Source organism: Leptodactylus fuscus, chromosome 1 (assembly GCF_031893055.1).
Source record: "Leptodactylus fuscus isolate aLepFus1 chromosome 1, aLepFus1.hap2, whole genome shotgun sequence".
Lineage (NCBI taxonomy): Eukaryota > Metazoa > Chordata > Amphibia > Anura > Leptodactylidae > Leptodactylus > Leptodactylus fuscus.
The window spans coordinates 296,922,993-296,939,663 of NC_134265.1; the positions used below are offsets into that span (position 1 = coordinate 296,922,993).

The 16,671-nt window shown below is 42.4% G+C and overlaps 25 non-coding genes across 25 annotated transcripts; all 25 read right to left on the reverse strand.

The window, feature by feature from the left end:
* Window positions 1-499: 499 nt before the first annotated feature.
* TRNAC-ACA (transfer RNA cysteine (anticodon ACA)) lies at window positions 500-571 on the reverse strand. Its single transcript has one exon. It is a non-coding gene; the product is annotated as a tRNA-Cys (tRNA).
* Window positions 572-871: 300 nt separating this feature from the next.
* TRNAC-GCA (transfer RNA cysteine (anticodon GCA)) lies at window positions 872-943 on the reverse strand. The gene has a single exon. It is a non-coding gene; the product is annotated as a tRNA-Cys (tRNA).
* A 761-nt stretch (window positions 944-1,704) lies between these two features.
* TRNAC-GCA (transfer RNA cysteine (anticodon GCA)) lies at window positions 1,705-1,776 on the reverse strand. Its single transcript has one exon. It is a non-coding gene; the product is annotated as a tRNA-Cys (tRNA).
* A 569-nt stretch (window positions 1,777-2,345) lies between these two features.
* TRNAC-GCA (transfer RNA cysteine (anticodon GCA)) lies at window positions 2,346-2,417 on the reverse strand. Its single transcript has one exon. It is a non-coding gene; the product is annotated as a tRNA-Cys (tRNA).
* Window positions 2,418-2,717: 300 nt separating this feature from the next.
* Window positions 2,718-2,789, reverse strand: TRNAC-GCA (transfer RNA cysteine (anticodon GCA)). The gene has a single exon. It is a non-coding gene; the product is annotated as a tRNA-Cys (tRNA).
* Window positions 2,790-3,550: 761 nt separating this feature from the next.
* Window positions 3,551-3,622, reverse strand: TRNAC-GCA (transfer RNA cysteine (anticodon GCA)). Its single transcript has one exon. It is a non-coding gene; the product is annotated as a tRNA-Cys (tRNA).
* A 568-nt stretch (window positions 3,623-4,190) lies between these two features.
* On the reverse strand, window positions 4,191-4,262 carry TRNAC-GCA (transfer RNA cysteine (anticodon GCA)). The gene has a single exon. It is a non-coding gene; the product is annotated as a tRNA-Cys (tRNA).
* Window positions 4,263-4,562: 300 nt separating this feature from the next.
* Window positions 4,563-4,634, reverse strand: TRNAC-GCA (transfer RNA cysteine (anticodon GCA)). The gene has a single exon. It is a non-coding gene; the product is annotated as a tRNA-Cys (tRNA).
* Window positions 4,635-5,395: 761 nt separating this feature from the next.
* TRNAC-GCA (transfer RNA cysteine (anticodon GCA)) lies at window positions 5,396-5,467 on the reverse strand. Its single transcript has one exon. It is a non-coding gene; the product is annotated as a tRNA-Cys (tRNA).
* A 569-nt stretch (window positions 5,468-6,036) lies between these two features.
* On the reverse strand, window positions 6,037-6,108 carry TRNAC-GCA (transfer RNA cysteine (anticodon GCA)). The gene has a single exon. It is a non-coding gene; the product is annotated as a tRNA-Cys (tRNA).
* Window positions 6,109-6,408: 300 nt separating this feature from the next.
* Window positions 6,409-6,480, reverse strand: TRNAC-GCA (transfer RNA cysteine (anticodon GCA)). Its single transcript has one exon. It is a non-coding gene; the product is annotated as a tRNA-Cys (tRNA).
* A 761-nt stretch (window positions 6,481-7,241) lies between these two features.
* On the reverse strand, window positions 7,242-7,313 carry TRNAC-GCA (transfer RNA cysteine (anticodon GCA)). Its single transcript has one exon. It is a non-coding gene; the product is annotated as a tRNA-Cys (tRNA).
* Window positions 7,314-7,882: 569 nt separating this feature from the next.
* TRNAC-GCA (transfer RNA cysteine (anticodon GCA)) lies at window positions 7,883-7,954 on the reverse strand. The gene has a single exon. It is a non-coding gene; the product is annotated as a tRNA-Cys (tRNA).
* Window positions 7,955-8,254: 300 nt separating this feature from the next.
* TRNAC-GCA (transfer RNA cysteine (anticodon GCA)) lies at window positions 8,255-8,326 on the reverse strand. Its single transcript has one exon. It is a non-coding gene; the product is annotated as a tRNA-Cys (tRNA).
* Window positions 8,327-9,087: 761 nt separating this feature from the next.
* On the reverse strand, window positions 9,088-9,159 carry TRNAC-GCA (transfer RNA cysteine (anticodon GCA)). The gene has a single exon. It is a non-coding gene; the product is annotated as a tRNA-Cys (tRNA).
* A 569-nt stretch (window positions 9,160-9,728) lies between these two features.
* Window positions 9,729-9,800, reverse strand: TRNAC-GCA (transfer RNA cysteine (anticodon GCA)). Its single transcript has one exon. It is a non-coding gene; the product is annotated as a tRNA-Cys (tRNA).
* Window positions 9,801-10,100: 300 nt separating this feature from the next.
* TRNAC-GCA (transfer RNA cysteine (anticodon GCA)) lies at window positions 10,101-10,172 on the reverse strand. The gene has a single exon. It is a non-coding gene; the product is annotated as a tRNA-Cys (tRNA).
* A 761-nt stretch (window positions 10,173-10,933) lies between these two features.
* Window positions 10,934-11,005, reverse strand: TRNAC-GCA (transfer RNA cysteine (anticodon GCA)). Its single transcript has one exon. It is a non-coding gene; the product is annotated as a tRNA-Cys (tRNA).
* Window positions 11,006-11,766: 761 nt separating this feature from the next.
* TRNAC-GCA (transfer RNA cysteine (anticodon GCA)) lies at window positions 11,767-11,838 on the reverse strand. The gene has a single exon. It is a non-coding gene; the product is annotated as a tRNA-Cys (tRNA).
* A 569-nt stretch (window positions 11,839-12,407) lies between these two features.
* On the reverse strand, window positions 12,408-12,479 carry TRNAC-GCA (transfer RNA cysteine (anticodon GCA)). Its single transcript has one exon. It is a non-coding gene; the product is annotated as a tRNA-Cys (tRNA).
* A 1,133-nt stretch (window positions 12,480-13,612) lies between these two features.
* Window positions 13,613-13,684, reverse strand: TRNAC-GCA (transfer RNA cysteine (anticodon GCA)). The gene has a single exon. It is a non-coding gene; the product is annotated as a tRNA-Cys (tRNA).
* Window positions 13,685-14,253: 569 nt separating this feature from the next.
* Window positions 14,254-14,325, reverse strand: TRNAC-GCA (transfer RNA cysteine (anticodon GCA)). Its single transcript has one exon. It is a non-coding gene; the product is annotated as a tRNA-Cys (tRNA).
* A 1,133-nt stretch (window positions 14,326-15,458) lies between these two features.
* On the reverse strand, window positions 15,459-15,530 carry TRNAC-GCA (transfer RNA cysteine (anticodon GCA)). Its single transcript has one exon. It is a non-coding gene; the product is annotated as a tRNA-Cys (tRNA).
* A 569-nt stretch (window positions 15,531-16,099) lies between these two features.
* TRNAC-GCA (transfer RNA cysteine (anticodon GCA)) lies at window positions 16,100-16,171 on the reverse strand. Its single transcript has one exon. It is a non-coding gene; the product is annotated as a tRNA-Cys (tRNA).
* A 300-nt stretch (window positions 16,172-16,471) lies between these two features.
* TRNAC-GCA (transfer RNA cysteine (anticodon GCA)) lies at window positions 16,472-16,543 on the reverse strand. The gene has a single exon. It is a non-coding gene; the product is annotated as a tRNA-Cys (tRNA).
* Between the last annotated feature and the right edge of the window lie 128 nt (window positions 16,544-16,671).

Genomic DNA, 16,671 nt, shown 5'->3' on the forward strand with positions numbered 1-16,671 from the left:
AAATTTGCTATAAATATAATGAAAGTACCTTGCTGTGGGGCTTCTTCAGTTTCCAAATATGCCTCTGTTCTTCAGCTTTGGAGCCCCATTTTCAAGTAAGTGGCAGTTTTATTCATATGAAAGCGAGGGGAAAAGTGCATTGGGGGCGGCTCTTGGCTTGACTGGGCTTTGGTCTCAGCATTAGATTCCCAGGCAAAGCACTTTCGTCTCATTTTTATCTGCAGAAAATCATACATGTCCTTGAAAACTGGTCTGCGAAGCTGCATAGCAGAGACATAAGTGGAAAGTGCACGAGCACCACTACACTATACTGTAAGTAGGTTTATGATAAATCTTCTGCTAATAGGCTCAATTTAACCTCTCTAGCACTTTATAAACAGGATACCTGTTCTCACTGCTGCAGTCGTGCTAATTCATTTTTACATAACACCTTTGTCTATTCGCAATCCTTAAACTACCCACACAAAGGTTTATCAAACCGACAAGAGAAACTAGCACAAGGGGGCACTCGGATTTGAACCGAGGACCTCTTGATCTGTAGTCAAATGCACTACCGCTGAGCTATACCCCCAATCCACAGCAAATTGCATGTGAATGAAATGATACAATGACTTGAACCTTGGCCTGCACAGCTGCATAGCAGAGGCATATTTGGAAAGTGCACAAGAATTACTACACTATACTGGGATTAGGTTAATAACAAACTTTCTGCTGTCAGACTCCCTTTAACTTCTCTAGAATTTTACATATGACAAATGTGTTCCCACTGTTGCAGTCGAGTTAATTCATTTTTACATAATAGCATCATCTATTCCTAGTCGTTAAACCATCGACACAACGGTTTTTAAAAGCTTCAAGTGAAGCTCGAACAAGGGGGCACTCGGATTTGAACCAAGGACCTCTTGATCTGCAGTCAAATGCTCTCCCACTGAGCTATACCCCCAACCTTGGGACACAGAGATCGCGAGAAATGTGTACCCCAAAATACTACCATTTAACGATAGTACTTGACCCAAAGAAAAAGCCCTCGTCTATTTACATGGATGGGGAAATGGAAGTGCTATAAATTTTGGTATGTGATGAAAAAGAAAAATTCAAGATATGTCTCCCAGCGAGAATTTGAAAAGGCGCGAGTACAACAGAACTCAGGGCCAGTCGAAATTGGGTATACAGAGGGAAAGAGGGAGGGACGAAGGGCAGCACGTTACGGTGGGAGATGTACCTCTTTGGAGCAACCGGAATGCCCTGGTCGATCCGAAGAGCTCACTTGCATATTGTCAAAAGCGGAGATATCTGGGCAACGGAGACACCCTGGGCTAGGGAGACACCCTAACCCTTCTATCTGCCGGACTAAGCTGATCTGCTGGCTTTCATGACAGACTCCATTTCATGTGTCTTCAACTTTACTGCATTATTACAAGCACTTGAAATGTCCCGAAGAGACTTATATTGACAAATCTCTTTTTCACTTTTCTAATCTTCAAATGAACTTCATAGATGAAAAAATTCTCCTTTATTGACATGATAGAATCATGATTTCCAAAATATTTGCCATGGGCTCCTAACGGTTAATTCTAAAAAATCGCCAAAGGATGGCAAGTGCGACCATGCCTAGAGAAGTATCATGTCATTTAGCATTTTCATGATATCATTAGCAGGTTAAAACCAAAAGACATTTTTAAATCTTCAACCCAAACTTGCACAAGGGGGCACTCGGATTTGAACCGAGGACCTCTTGATCTGCAGTCAAATGCTCTACCACTGAGCTATACCCCCCAAGTACACCAGCAGAGCTTTATAGCCAGTCTGCCTGCTTGCTGACACATAAAGGGCGTTTCTCAGCAGCAAATTTGCTATAAATATAATGAAAGTACCTTGCTGTGGGGCTTCTTCAGTTTCCAAATATGCCTCTGTTCTTCAGCTTTGGAGCCCCATTTTCAAGTAAGTGGCAGTTTTATTCATATGAAAGCGAGGGGAAAAGTGCATTGGGGGCGGCTCTTGGCTTGACTGGGCTTTGGTCTCAGCATTAGATTCCCAGGCAAAGCACTTTCGTCTCATTTTTATCTGCAGAAAATCATACATGTCCTTGAAAACTGGTCTGCGAAGCTGCATAGCAGAGACATAAGTGGAAAGTGCACGAGCACCACTACACTATACTGTAAGTAGGTTTATGATAAATCTTCTGCTAATAGGCTCAATTTAACCTCTCTAGCACTTTATAAACAGGATATCTGTTCTCACTGCTGCAGTCGTGCTAATTCATTTTTACATAACACCTTTGTCTATTCGCAATCCTTAAACTACCCACACAAAGGTTTATCAAACCGTCAAGAGAAATTAGCACAAGGGGGCACTCGGATTTGAACCGAGGACCTCTTGATCTGCAGTCAAATGCACTACCGCTGAGCTATACCCCCAATCCACAACAAATTGCATGTGAATGAAATGATACAATGACTTGAACCTTGGCCTGCACAGCTGCATAGCAGAGGCATATTTGGAAAGTGCACAAGAATTACTACACTATACTGGGATTAGGTTAATAACAAACTTTCTGCTGTCAGACTCCCTTTAACTTCTCTAGAATTTTACATATGACAAATGTGTTCCCACTGTTGCAGTCGAGTTAATTAATTTTTACATAATAGCATCATCTATTCGTAGTCGTTAAACCATCGACACAACGGTTTTTAAAAGCTTCAAGTGAAGCTCGAACAAGGGGGCACTCGGATCTGAACCAAGGACCTCTTGATCTGCAGTCAAATGCTCTCCCACTGAGCTATACCCCCAACCTTAGGACACAGAGATCGCGAGAAATGTGTACCCCAAAATACTACCATTTAACGATAGTACTTGACCCAAAGAAAAAGCCCTCGTCTATTTACATGGATGGGGAAATGGAAGTGCTATAAATTTTGGTATGTGATGAAAAAGAAAAATTCAAGATATGTCTCCCAGCGAGAATTTGAAAAGGCGCGAGTACAACAGAACTCAGGGCCAGTCGAAATTGGGTATACAGAGGGAAAGAGGGAGGGACGAAGGGCAGCACGTTACGGTGGGAGATGTACCTCTTTGGAGCAACCGGAATGCCCTGGTCGATCCGAAGAGCTCACTTGCATATTGTCAAAAGCGGAGATATCTGGGCAACGGAGACACCCTGGGCTAGGGAGACACCCTAACCCTTCTATCTGCCGGACTAAGCTGATCTGCTGGCTTTCATGACAGACTCCATTTCATGTGTCTTCAACTTTACTGCATTATTACAAGCACTTGAAATGTCCCGAAGAGACTTATATTGACAAATCTCTTTTTCACTTTTCTAATCTTCAAATGAACTTCATAGATGAAAAAATTCTCCTTTATTGACATGATAGAATCATGATTTCCAAAATATTTGCCATGGGCTCCTAACGGTTAATTCTAAAAAATCGCCAAAGGATGGCAAGTGCGACCATGCCTAGAGAAGTATCATGTCATTTAGCATTTTCATGATATCATTAGCAGGTTAAAACCAAAAGACATTTTTAAATCTTCAACCCAAACTTGCACAAGGGGGCACTCGGATTTGAACCGAGGACCTCTTGATCTGCAGTCAAATGCTCTACCACTGAGCTATACCCCCCAAGTACACCAGCAGAGCTTTATAGCCAGTCTGCCTGCTTGCTGACACATAAAGGGCGTTTCTCAGCAGCAAATTTGCTATAAATATAATGAAAGTACCTTGCTGTGGGGCTTCTTCAGTTTCCAAATATGCCTCTGTTCTTCAGCTTTGGAGCCCCATTTTCAAGTAAGTGGCAGTTTTATTCATATGAAAGCGAGGGGAAAAGTGCATTGGGGCGGCTCTTGGCTTGACTGGGCTTTGGTCTCAGCATTAAATTCCCAGGCAAAGCACTTTCGTCTCATTTTTATCTGCAGAAAATCATACATGTCCTTGAAAACTGGTCTGCGAAGCTGCATAGCAGAGACATAAGTGGAAAGTGCACGAGCACCACTACACTATACTGTAAGTAGGTTTATGATAAATCTTCTGCTAATAGGCTCAATTTAACCTCTCTAGCACTTTATAAACAGGATACCTGTTCTCACTGCTGCAGTCGTGCTAATTCATTTTTACATAACACCTTTGTCTATTCGCAATCCTTAAACTACCCACACAAAGGTTTATCAAACCGACAAGAGAAACTAGCACAAGGGGGCACTCGGATTTGAACCGAGGACCTCTTGATCTGCAGTCTAATGCTCTACCGCTGAGCTATACCCCAAATCCACAACAAATTGCATGTGAATGAAATGATACAATGACTTGAACCTTGGCCTGCACAGCTGCATAGCAGAGGCATATTTGGAAAGTGCACAAGAATTACTACACTATACTGGGATTAGGTTAATAACAAACTTTCTGCTGTCAGACTCCCTTTAACTTCTCTAGAATTTTACACATGACAAATGTGTTCCCACTGTTGCAGTCGAGTTAATTCATTTTTACATAATAGCATCATCTATTCGTAGTCGTTAAACCATCGACACAACGGTTTTTAAAAGCTTCAAGTGAAGCTCGAACAAGGGGGCACTCGGATTTGAACCAAGGACCTCTTGATCTGCAGTCAAATGCTCTCCCACTGATCTATACCCCCAACCTTAGGACACTGAGATCGCGAGAAATGTGTAGCCCAAAATACTACCATTAAACGATAGTACTTGACCCAAAGAAAAAGCCCTCGTCTATTTACATGGATGGGGAAATGGAAGTGCTATAAATTTTGGTATGTGATGAAAGAGAAAAATTCAAGAAATGTCTCCCAGCGAGTATTTGAAAAGGCGCGAGTACAACAGATCTCAGGGCCAGTCGAAATTGGGTATACAGAGGGAAAGAGGGAGGGACGAAGGGCAGCACGTTACGGTGGGAGATGTACCTCTTTGGAGCAACCAGAATGCCCTGGTCGATCCGAAGTGCTCACTTGCATATTGTCAAAAGCGGAGATATCTTTGCAACGGAGACACCCTGGGCTAGGGAGACACCCTAACCCTTCTATCTGCCGGACTAAGCTGATCTGCTGGCTTTCATGACAGACTCCATTTCATGTGTCTTCAACTTTACTGCATTATTACAAGCACTTGAAATGTCCCGAAGAGACTTATATTGACAAATCTCTTTTTCACTTTTCTAATCTTCAAATGAACTTCATAGATGAAAAAATTCTCCTTTATTGACATGATAGAATCATGATTTCCAAAATATTTGCCATGGGCTCCTAACGGTTAATTCTAAAAAATCGCCAAAGGATGGCAAGTGCGACCATGCCTAGAGAAGTATCATGTCATTTAGCATTTTCATGATATCATTAGCAGGTTAAAACCAAAAGACATTTTTAAATCTTCAACCCAAACTTGCACAAGGGGGCACTCGGATTTGAGCCGAGGACCGCTTGATCTGCAGTCAAATGCTCTACCACTGAGCTATACCCCCCAAGTACACCAGCAGAGCTTTCTAGCCAGTCTGCCTGCTTGCTGACACATAAAGGGCGTTTCTCAGCAGCAAATTTGCTATAAATATAATGAAAGTACCTTGCTGTGGGGCTTCTTCAGTTTCCAAATATGCCTCTGTTCTTCAGCTTTGGAGCCCCATTTTCAAGTAAGTGGCAGCTTTATTCATATGAAAGCGAGGGGAAAAGTGCATTGGGGGCGGCTCTTGGCTTGACTGGGCTTTGGTCTCAGCATTAGATTCCCAGGCAAAGCACTTTCGTCTCATTTTTATCTGCAGAAAATCATACATGTCCTTGAAAACTGGTCTGCGAAGCTGCATAGCAGAGACATAAGTGGAAAGTGCACGAGCACCACTACACTATACTGTAAGTAGGTTTATGATAAATCTTCTGCTAATAGGCTCAATTTAACCTCTCTAGCACTTTATAAACAGGATACCTGTTCTCACTGCTGCAGTCGTGCTAATTCATTTTTACATAACACCTTTGTCTATTCGCAATCCTTAAACTACCCACACAAAGGTTTATCAAACCGACAAGATAAACTAGCACAAGGGGGCACTCGGATTTGAACCGAGGACCTCTTGATCTGCAGTCAAATGCTCTACCGCTGAGCTATACCCCCAATCCACAGCAAATTGCATGTGAATGAAATGATACAATGACTTGAACCTTGGCCTGCACAGCTGCATAGCAGAGGCATATTTGGAAAGTGCACAAGAATTACTACACTATACTGGGATTAGGTTAATAACAAACTTTCTGCTGTCAGACTCCCTTTAACTTCTCTAGAATTTTACATATGACAAATGTGTTCCCACTGTTGCAGTCGAGTTAATTCATTTTTACATAATAGCATCATCTATTCGTAGTCGTTAAACCATCGACACAACGGTTTTTAAAAGCTTCAAGTGAAGCTCGAACAAGGGGGCACTCGGATTTGAACCATGGACCTCTTGATCTGCAGTCAAATGCTCTCCCACTGAGCTATACCCCCAACCTTAGGACACAGAGATCGCGAGAAATGTGTACCCCAAAATACTACCATTTAACGATAGTACTTGACCCAAAGAAAAAGCCCTCGTCTATTTACATGGATGGGGAAATGGAAGTGCTATAAATTTTGGTATGTGATGAAAAAGAAAAATTCAAGATATGTCTCCCAGCGAGAATTTGAAAAGGCGAGAGTACAACAGAACTCAGGGCCAGTCGAAATTGGGTATACAGAGGGAAAGAGGGAGGGACGAAGGGCAGCACGTTACGGTGGGAGATGTACCTCTTTGGAGCAACCGGAATGCCCTGGTCGATCCGAAGAGCTCACTTGCATATTGTCAAAAGCGGAGATATCTGGGCAACGGAGACACCCTGGGCTAGGGAGACACCCTAACCCTTCTATCTGCCGGACTAAGCTGATCTGCTGGCTTTCATGACAGACTCCATTTCATGTGTCTTCAACTTTACTGCATTATTACAAGCACTTGAAATGTCCCGAAGAGACTTATATTGACAAATCTCTTTTTCACTTTTCTAATCTTCAAATGAACTTCATAGATGAAAAAATTCTCCTTTATTGACATGATAGAATCATGATTTCCAAAATATTTGCCATGGGCTCCTAACGGTTAATTCTAAAAAATCGCCAAAGGATGGCAAGTGCGACCATGCCTAGAGAAGTATCATGTCATTTAGCATTTTCATGATATCATTAGCAGGTTAAAACCAAAAGACATTTTTAAATCTTCAACCCAAACTTGCACAAGGGGGCACTCGGATTTGAACCGAGGACCTCTTGATCTGCAGTCAAATGCTCTACCACTGAGCTATACCCCCCAAGTACACCAGCAGAGCTTTCTAGCCAGTCTGCCTGCTTGCTGACACATAAAGGGCGTTTCTCAGCAGCAAATTTGCTATAAATATAATGAAAGTACCTTGCTGTGGGGCTTCTTCAGTTTCCAAATATGCCTCTGTTCTTCAGCTTTGGAGCCCCATTTTCAAGTAAGTGGCAGTTTTATTCATATGAAAGCGAGGGGAAAAGTGCATTGGGGGCGGCTCTTGGCTTGACTGGGCTTTGGTCTCAGCATTAGATTCCCAGGCAAAGCACTTTCGTCTCATTTTTATCTGCAGAAAATCATACATGTCCTTGAAAACTGGTCTGCGAAGCTGCATAGCAGAGACATAAGTGGAAAGTGCACGAGCACCACTACACTATACTGTAAGTAGGTTTATGATAAATCTTCTGCTAATAGGCTCAATTTACCCTCTCTAGCACTTTATAAACAGGATACCTGTTCTCACTGCTGCAGTCGTGCTAATTCATTTTTACATAACACCTTTGTCTATTCGCAATCCTTAAACTACCCACACAAAGGTTTATCAAACCGTCAAGAGAAATTAGCACAAGGGGGCACTCGGATTTGAACCGAGGACCTCTTGATCTGCAGTCAAAGGCTCTACCGCTGAGCTATACCCCCAATCCACAACAAATTGCATGTGAATGAAATGATACAATGACTTGAACCTTGGCCTGCACAGCTGCATAGCAGAGGCATATTTGGAAAGTGCACAAGAATTACTACACTATACTGGGATTAGGTTAATAACAAACTTTCTGCTGTCAGACTCCCTTTAACTTCTCTAGAATTTTACATATGACAAATGTGTTCCCACTGTTGCAGTCGAGTTAATTCATTTTTACATAATAGCATCATCTATTCGTAGTCGTTAAACCATCGACACAACGGTTTTTAAAAGCTTCAAGTGAAGCTCGAACAAGGGGGCACTTGGATTTGAACCAAGGACCTCTTGATCTGCAGTCAAATGCTCTCCCACTGAGCTATACCTCGAACCTTAGGACACTGAGATCGCGAGAAATGTGTAGCCCAAAATACTACCATTAAACGATAGTACTTGACCCAAAGAAAAAGCCCTCGTCTATTTACATGGATGGGGAAATGGAAGTGCTATAAATTTTGGTATGTGATGAAAGAGAAAAATTCAAGAAATGTCTCCCAGCGAGAATTTGAAAAGGCGTGAGTACAACAGAACTCAGGGCCAGTCGAAATTGGGTATACAGAGGGAAAGAGGGAGGGACGAAGGGCAGCACGTTACGGTGGGAGATGTACCTCTTTGGAGCAACCGGAATGCCCTGGTCGATCCGAAGAGCTCACTTGCATATTGTCAAAAGCGGAGATATCTGGGCAACGGAGACACCCTGGGCTAGGGAGACACCCTAACCCTTCTATCTGCCGGACTAAGCTGATCTGCTGGCTTTCATGACAGACTCCATTTCATGTGTCTTCAACTTTACTGCATTATTACAAGCACTTGAAATGTCCCGAAGAGACTTATATTGACAAATCTCTTTTTCACTTTTCTAATCTTCAAATGAACTTCATAGATGAAAAAATTCTCCTTTATTGACATGATAGAATCATGATTTCCAAAATATTTGCCATGGGCTCCTAACGGTTAATTCTAAAAAATCGCCAAAGGATGGCAAGTGCGACCATGCCTAGAGAAGTATCATGTCATTTAGCATTTTCATGATATCATTAGCAGGTTAAAACCAAAAGACATTTTTAAATCTTCAACCCAAACTTGCACAAGGGGGCACTCGGATTTGAACTGAGGACCTCTTGATCTGCAGTCAAATGCTCTACCACTGAGCTATACCCCCCAAGTACACCAGCAGAGCTTTATAGCCAGTCTGCCTGCTTGCTGACACATAAAGGGCGTTTCTCAGCAGCAAATTTGCTATAAATATAATGAAAGTACCTTGCTGTGGGGCTTCTTCAGTTTCCAAATATGCCTCTGTTCTTCAGCTTTGGAGCCCCATTTTCAAGTAAGTGGCAGTTTTATTCATATGAAAGCGAGGGGAAAAGTGCATTGGGGGCGGCTCTTGGCTTGACTGGGCTTTGGTCTCAGCATTAGATTCCCAGGCAAAGCACTTTCGTCTCATTTTTATCTGCAGAAAATCATACATGTCCTTGAAAACTGGTCTGCGAAGCTGCATAGCAGAGACATAAGTGGAAAGTGCACGAGCACCACTACACTATACTGTAAGTAGGTTTATGATAAATCTTCTGCTAATAGGCTCAATTTAACCTCTCTAGCACTTTATAAACAGGATACCTGTTCTCACTGCTGCAGTCGTGCTAATTCATTTTTACATAACACCTTTGTCTATTCGCAATCCTTAAACTACCCACACAAAGGTTTATCAAACCGACAAGAGAAACTAGCACAAGGGGGCACCCGGATTTGAACCGAGGACCTCTTGATCTGCAGTCAAATGCTCTACCGCTGAGCTATACCCCCAATCCACAACAAATTGCATGTGAATGAAATGATACAATGACTTGAACCTTGGCCTGCACAGCTGCATAGCAGAGGCATATTTGGAAAGTGCACAAGAATTACTACACTATACTGGGATTAGGTTAATAACAAACTTTCTGCTGTCAGACTCCCTTTAACTTCTCTAGAATTTTACATATGACAAATGTGTTCCCACTGTTGCAGTCGAGTTAATTCATTTTTACATAATAGCATCATCTATTCGTAGTCGTTAAACCATCGACACAACGGTTTTTAAAAGCTTCAAGTGAAGCTCGAACAAGGGGGCACTCGGATTTGAACCAAGGACCTCTTGAACTGCAGTCAAATGCTCTCCCACTGAGCTATACCCCCAACCTTAGGACACTGAGATCGCGAGAAATGTGTACCCGAAAATACTACCATTTAACGATAGTACTTGACCCAAAGAAAAAGCCCTCGTCTATTTACATGGATGGGGAAATGGAAGTGCTATAAATTTTGGTATGTGATGAAAAAGAAAAATTCAAGATATGTCTCCCAGCGAGAATTTGAAAAGGCGCGAGTACAACAGAACTCAGGGCCAGTCGAAATTGGGTATACAGAGGGAAAGAGGGAGGGACGAAGGGCAGCACGTTACGGTGGGAGATGTACCTCTTTGGAGCAACCGGAATGCCCTGGTCGATCCGAAGAGCTCACTTGCATATTGTCAAAAGCGGAGATATCTGGGCAACGGAGACACCCTGGGCTAGGGAGACACCCTAACCCTTCTATCTGCCGGACTAAGCTGATCTGCTGGCTTTCATGACAGACTCCATTTCATGTGTCTTCAACTTTACTGCATTATTACAAGCACTTGAAATGTCCCGAAGAGACTTATATTGACAAATCTCTTTTTCACTTTTCTAATCTTCAAATGAACTTCATAGATGAAAAAATTCTCCTTTATTGACATGATAGAATCATGATTTCCAAAATATTTGCCATGGGCTCCTAACGGTTAATTCTAAAAAATCGCCAAAGGATGGCAAGTGCGACCATGCCTAGAGAAGTATCATGTCATTTAGCATTTTCATGATATCATTAGAAGGTTAAAACCAAAAGACATTTTTAAATCTTCAACCCAAACTTGCACAAGGGGGCACTCGGATTTGAACCAAGGACCTCTTGATCTGCAGTCAAATGCTCTCCCACTGAGCTATACCCCCAACCTTAGGACACTGAGATCGCGAGAAATGTGTAGCCCAAAATACTACCATTAAACGATAGTACTTGACCCAAAGAAAAAGCCCTCGTCTATTTACATGGATGGGGAAATGGAAGTGCTATAAATTTTGGTATGTGATGAAAGAGAAAAATTCAAGAAATGTCTCCCAGCGAGTATTTGAAAAGGCGCGAGTACAACAGATCTCAGGGCCAGTCGAAATTGGGTATACAGAGGGAAAGAGGGAGGGACGAAGGGCAGCACGTTACGGTGGGAGATGTACCTCTTTGGAGCAACCGGAATGCCCTGGTCGATCCGAAGTGCTCACTTGCATATTGTCAAAAGCGGAGATATCTTTGCAACGGAGACACCCTGGGCTAGGGAGACACCCTAACCCTTCTATCTGCCGGACTAAGCTGATCTGCTGGCTTTCATGACAGACTCCATTTCATGTGTCTTCAACTTTACTGCATTATTACAAGCACTTGAAATGTCCCGAAGAGACTTATATTGACAAATCTCTTTTTCACTTTTCTAATCTTCAAATGAACTTCATAGATGAAAAAATTCTCCTTTATTGACATGATAGAATCATGATTTCCAAAATATTTGCCATGGGCTCCTAACGGTTAATTCTAAAAAATCGCCAAAGGATGGCAAGTGCGACCATGCCTAGAGAAGTATCATGTCATTTAGCATTTTCATGATATCATTAGCAGGTTAAAACCAAAAGACATTTTTAAATCTTCAACCCAAACTTGCACAAGGGGGCACTCGGATTTGAGCCGAAGATCTCTTGATCTGCAGTCAAATGCTCTACCACTGAGCTATACCCCCCAAGTACACCAGCAGAGCTTTCTAGCCAGTCTGCCTGCTTGCTGACACATAAAGGGCGTTTCTCAGCAGCAAATTTGCTATAAATATAATGAAAGTACCTTGCTGTGGGGCTTCTTCAGTTTCCAAATATGCCTCTGTTCTTCAGCTTTGGAGCCCCATTTTCAAGTAAGTGGCAGTTTTATTCATATGAAAGCGAGGGGAAAAGTGCATTGGGGGCGGCTCTTGGCTTGACTGGGCTTTGGTCTCAGCATTAGATTCCCAGGCAAAGCACTTTCGTCTCATTTTTATCTGCAGAAAATCATACATGTCCTTGAAAACTGGTCTGCGAAGCTGCATAGCAGAGACATAAGTGGAAAGTGCACGAGCACCACTACACTATACTGTAAGTAGGTTTATGATAAATCTTCTGCTAATAGGCTCAATTTAACCTCTCTAGCACTTTATAAACAGGATACCTGTTCTCACTGCTGCAGTCGTGCTAATTCATTTTTACATAACACCTTTGTCTATTCGCAATCCTTAAACTACCCACACAAAGGTTTATCAAACCGACAAGAGAAACTAGCACAAGGGGGCACTCGGATTTGAACCGAGGACCTCTTGATCTGCAGTCAAATGCTCTACCGCTGAGCTATACCCCCACTCCACAACAAATTGCATGTGAATGAAATGATACAATGACTTGAACCTTGGCCTGCACAGCTGCATAGCAGAGGCATATTTGGAAAGTGCACAAGAATTACTACACTATACTGGGATTAGGTTAATAACAAACTTTCTGCTGTCAGACTCCCTTTAACTTCTCTAGAATTTTACACATGACAAATGTGTTCCCACTGTTGCAGTCGAGTTAATTCATTTTTACATAATAGCATCATCTATTCGTAGTCGTTAAACCATCGACACAACGGTTTTTAAAAGCTTCAAGTGAAGCTCGAACAAGGGGGCACTCGGATTTGAACCCAGGACCTCTTGATCTGCAGTCAAATGCTCTCCCACTGAGGTATACCCCCAACCTTAGGACACTGAGATCGCGAGAAATGTGTAGCCCAAAATACTACCATTAAACGATAGTACTTGACCCAAAGAAAAAGCCCTCGTCTATTTACATGGATGGGGAAATGGAAGTGCTATAAATTTTGGTATGTGATGAAAGAGAAAAATTCAAGAAATGTCTCCCAGCGAGTATTTGAAAAGGCGCGAGTACAACAGATCTCAGGGCCAGTCGAAATTGGGTATACAGAGGGAAAGAGGGAGGGACGAAGGGCAGCACGTTACGGTGGGAGATGTACCTCTTTGGAGCAACCGGAATGCCCTGGTCGATCCGAAGTGCTCACTTGCATATTGTCAAAAGCGGAGATATCTTTGCAACGGAGACACCCTGGGCTAGGGAGACACCCTAACCCTTCTATCTGCCGGACTAAGCTGATCTGCTGGCTTTCATGACAGACTCCATTTCATGTGTCTTCAACTTTACTGCATTATTACAAGCACTTGAAATGTCCCGAAGAGACTTATATTGACAAATCTCTTTTTCACTTTTCTAATCTTCAAATGAACTTCATAGATGAAAAAATTCTCCTTTATTGACATGATAGAATCATGATTTCCAAAATATTTGCCATGGGCTCCTAACGGTTAATTCTAAAAAATCGCCAAAGGATGGCAAGTGCGACCATGCCTAGAGAAGTATCATGTCATTTAGCATTTTCATGATATCATTAGCAGGTTAAAACCAAAAGACATTTTTAAATCTTCAACCCAAACTTGCACAAGGGGGCACTCGGATTTGAACCGAGGACCTCTTGATCTGCAGTCAAATGCTCTACCACTGAGCTATACCCCCCAAGTACACCAGCAGAGCTTTCTAGCCAGTCTGCCTGCTTGCTGACACATAAAGGGCGTTTCTCAGCAGCAAATTTGCTATAAATATAATGAAAGTACCTTGCTGTGGGGCTTCTTCAGTTTCCAAATATGCCTCTGTTCTTCAGCTTTGGAGCCCCATTTTCAAGTAAGTGGCAGTTTTATTCATATGAAAGCGAGGGGAAAAGTGCATTGGGGGCGGCTCTTGGCTTGACTGGGCTTTGGTCTCAGCATTAGATTTCCAGGCAAAGCACTTTCGTCTCATTTTTATCTGCAGAAAATCATACATGTCCTTGAAAACTGGTTTGCGAAGCTGCATAGCAGAGACATAAGTGGAAAGTGCACGAGCACCACTACACTATACTGTAACTAGGTTTATGATAAATCTTCTGCTAATAGGCTCAATTTAACCTCTCTAGCACTTAATAAACAGGATACCTGTTCTCACTGCTGCAGTCGTGCTAATTCATTTTTACATAACACCTTTGTCTATTCGCAATCCTTAAACTACCCACACAAAGGTTTATCAAACCGTCAACAGAAATTAGCACAAGGGGGCACTCGGATTTGAACCGAGGACCTCTTGATCTGCAGTCAAAGGCTCTACCGCTGAGCTATACCCCCAAACCACAACAAATTGCATGTGAATGAAATGATACAATGACTTGAACCTTGGCCTGCACAGCTGCATAGCAGAGGCATATTTGGAAAGTGCACAAGAATTACTACACTATACTGGGATTAGGTTAATAACAAACTTTCTGCTGTCAGACTCCCTTTAACTTCTCTAGAATTTTACACATGACAAATGTGTTCCCACTGTTGCAGTCGAGTTAATTCATTTTTACATAATAGCATCATCTATTCGTAGTCGTTAAACCATCGACACAACGGTTTTTAAAAGCTTCAAGTGAAGCTCGAACAAGGGGGCACTCGGATTTGAACCCAGGACCTCTTGATCTGCAGTCAAATGCTCTCCCACTGAGGTATACCCCCAACCTTAGGACACTGAGATCGCGAGAAATGTGTAGCCCAAAATACTACCATTAAACGATAGTACTTGACCCAAAGAAAAAGCCCTCGTCTATTTACATGGATGGGGAAATGGAAGTGCTATAAATTTTGGTATGTGATGAAAGAGAAAAATTCAAGAAATGTCTCCCAGCGAGTATTTGAAAAGGCGCGAGTACAACAGATCTCAGGGCCAGTCGAAATTGGGTATACAGAGGGAAAGAGGGAGGGACGAAGGGCAGCACGTTACGGTGGGAGATGTACCTCTTTGGAGCAACCGGAATGCCCTGGTCGATCCGAAGTGCTCACTTGCATATTGTCAAAAGCGGAGATATCTTTGCAACGGAGACACCCTGGGCTAGGGAGACACCCTAACCCTTCTATCTGCCGGACTAAGCTGATCTGCTGGCTTTCATGACAGACTCCATTTCATGTGTCTTCAACTTTACTGCATTATTACAAGCACTTGAAATGTCCCGAAGAGACTTATATTGACAAATCTCTTTTTCACTTTTCTAATCTTCAAATGAACTTCATAGATGAAAAAATTCTCCTTTATTGACATGATAGAATCATGATTTCCAAAATATTTGCCATGGGCTCCTAACGGTTAATTCTAAAAAATCGCCAAAGGATGGCAAGTGCGACCATGCCTAGAGAAGTATCATGTCATTTAGCATTTTCATGATATCATTAGCAGGTTAAAACCAAAAGACATTTTTAAATCTTCAACCCAAACTTGCACAAGGGGGCACTCGGATTTGAACCGAGGACCTCTTGATCTGCAGTCAAATGCTCTACCACTGAGCTATACCCCCCAAGTACACCAGCAGAGCTTTCTAGCCAGTCTGCCTGCTTGCTGACACATAAAGGGCGTTTCTCAGCAGCAAATTTGCTATAAATATAATGAAAGTACCTTGCTGTGGGGCTTCTTCAGTTTCCAAATATGCCTCTGTTCTTCAGCTTTGGAGCCCCATTTTCAAGTAAGTGGCAGTTTTATTCATATGAAAGCGAGGGGAAAAGTGCATTGGGGGCGGCTCTTGGCTTGACTGGGCTTTGGTCTCAGCATTAGATTTCCAGGCAAAGCACTTTCGTCTCATTTTTATCTGCAGAAAATCATACATGTCCTTGAAAACTGGTCTGCGAAGCTGCATAGCAGAGACATAAGTGGAAAGTGCACGAGCACCACTACACTATACTGTAAGTAGGTTTATGATAAATCTTCTGCTAATAGGCTCAATTTAACCTCTCTAGCACTTTATAAACAGGATACCTGTTCTCACTGCTGCAGTCGTGCTAATTCATTTTTACATAACACCTTTGTCTATTCGCAATCCTTAAACTACCCACACAAAGGTTTATCAAACCGTCAACAGAAATTAGCACAAGGGGGCACTCGGATTTGAACCGAGGACCTCTTGATCTGCAGTCAAAGGCTCTACCGCTGAGCTATACCCCCAAACCACAACAAATTGCATGTGAATGAAATGATACAATGACTTGAACCTTGGCCTGCACAGCTGCATAGCAGAGGCATATTTGGAAAGTGCACAAGAATTACTACACTATACTGGGATTAGGTTAATAACAAACTTTCTGCTGTCAGACTCCCTTTATCTTCTCTAGAATTTTACATATGACAAATGTGTTCCCACTGTTGCAGTCGAGTTAATTCATTTTTACATAATAGCATCATCTATTCGTAGTCGTTAAACCATCGACACAACGGTTTTTAAAAGCTTCAAGTGAAGCTCGAACAAGGGGGCACTCGGATTTGAACCAAGGACCTCTTGATCTGCAGTCAAATGCTCTCCCACTGAGCTATACCCCCAACCTTAGGACACTGAGATCGCGAGAAATGTGTAGCCCAAAATACTACCATTAAACGATAGTACTTGACCCAAAGAAAAAGCCCTCGTCTATTTACATGGATGGGGAAATGGAAGTGCTATAAATTTT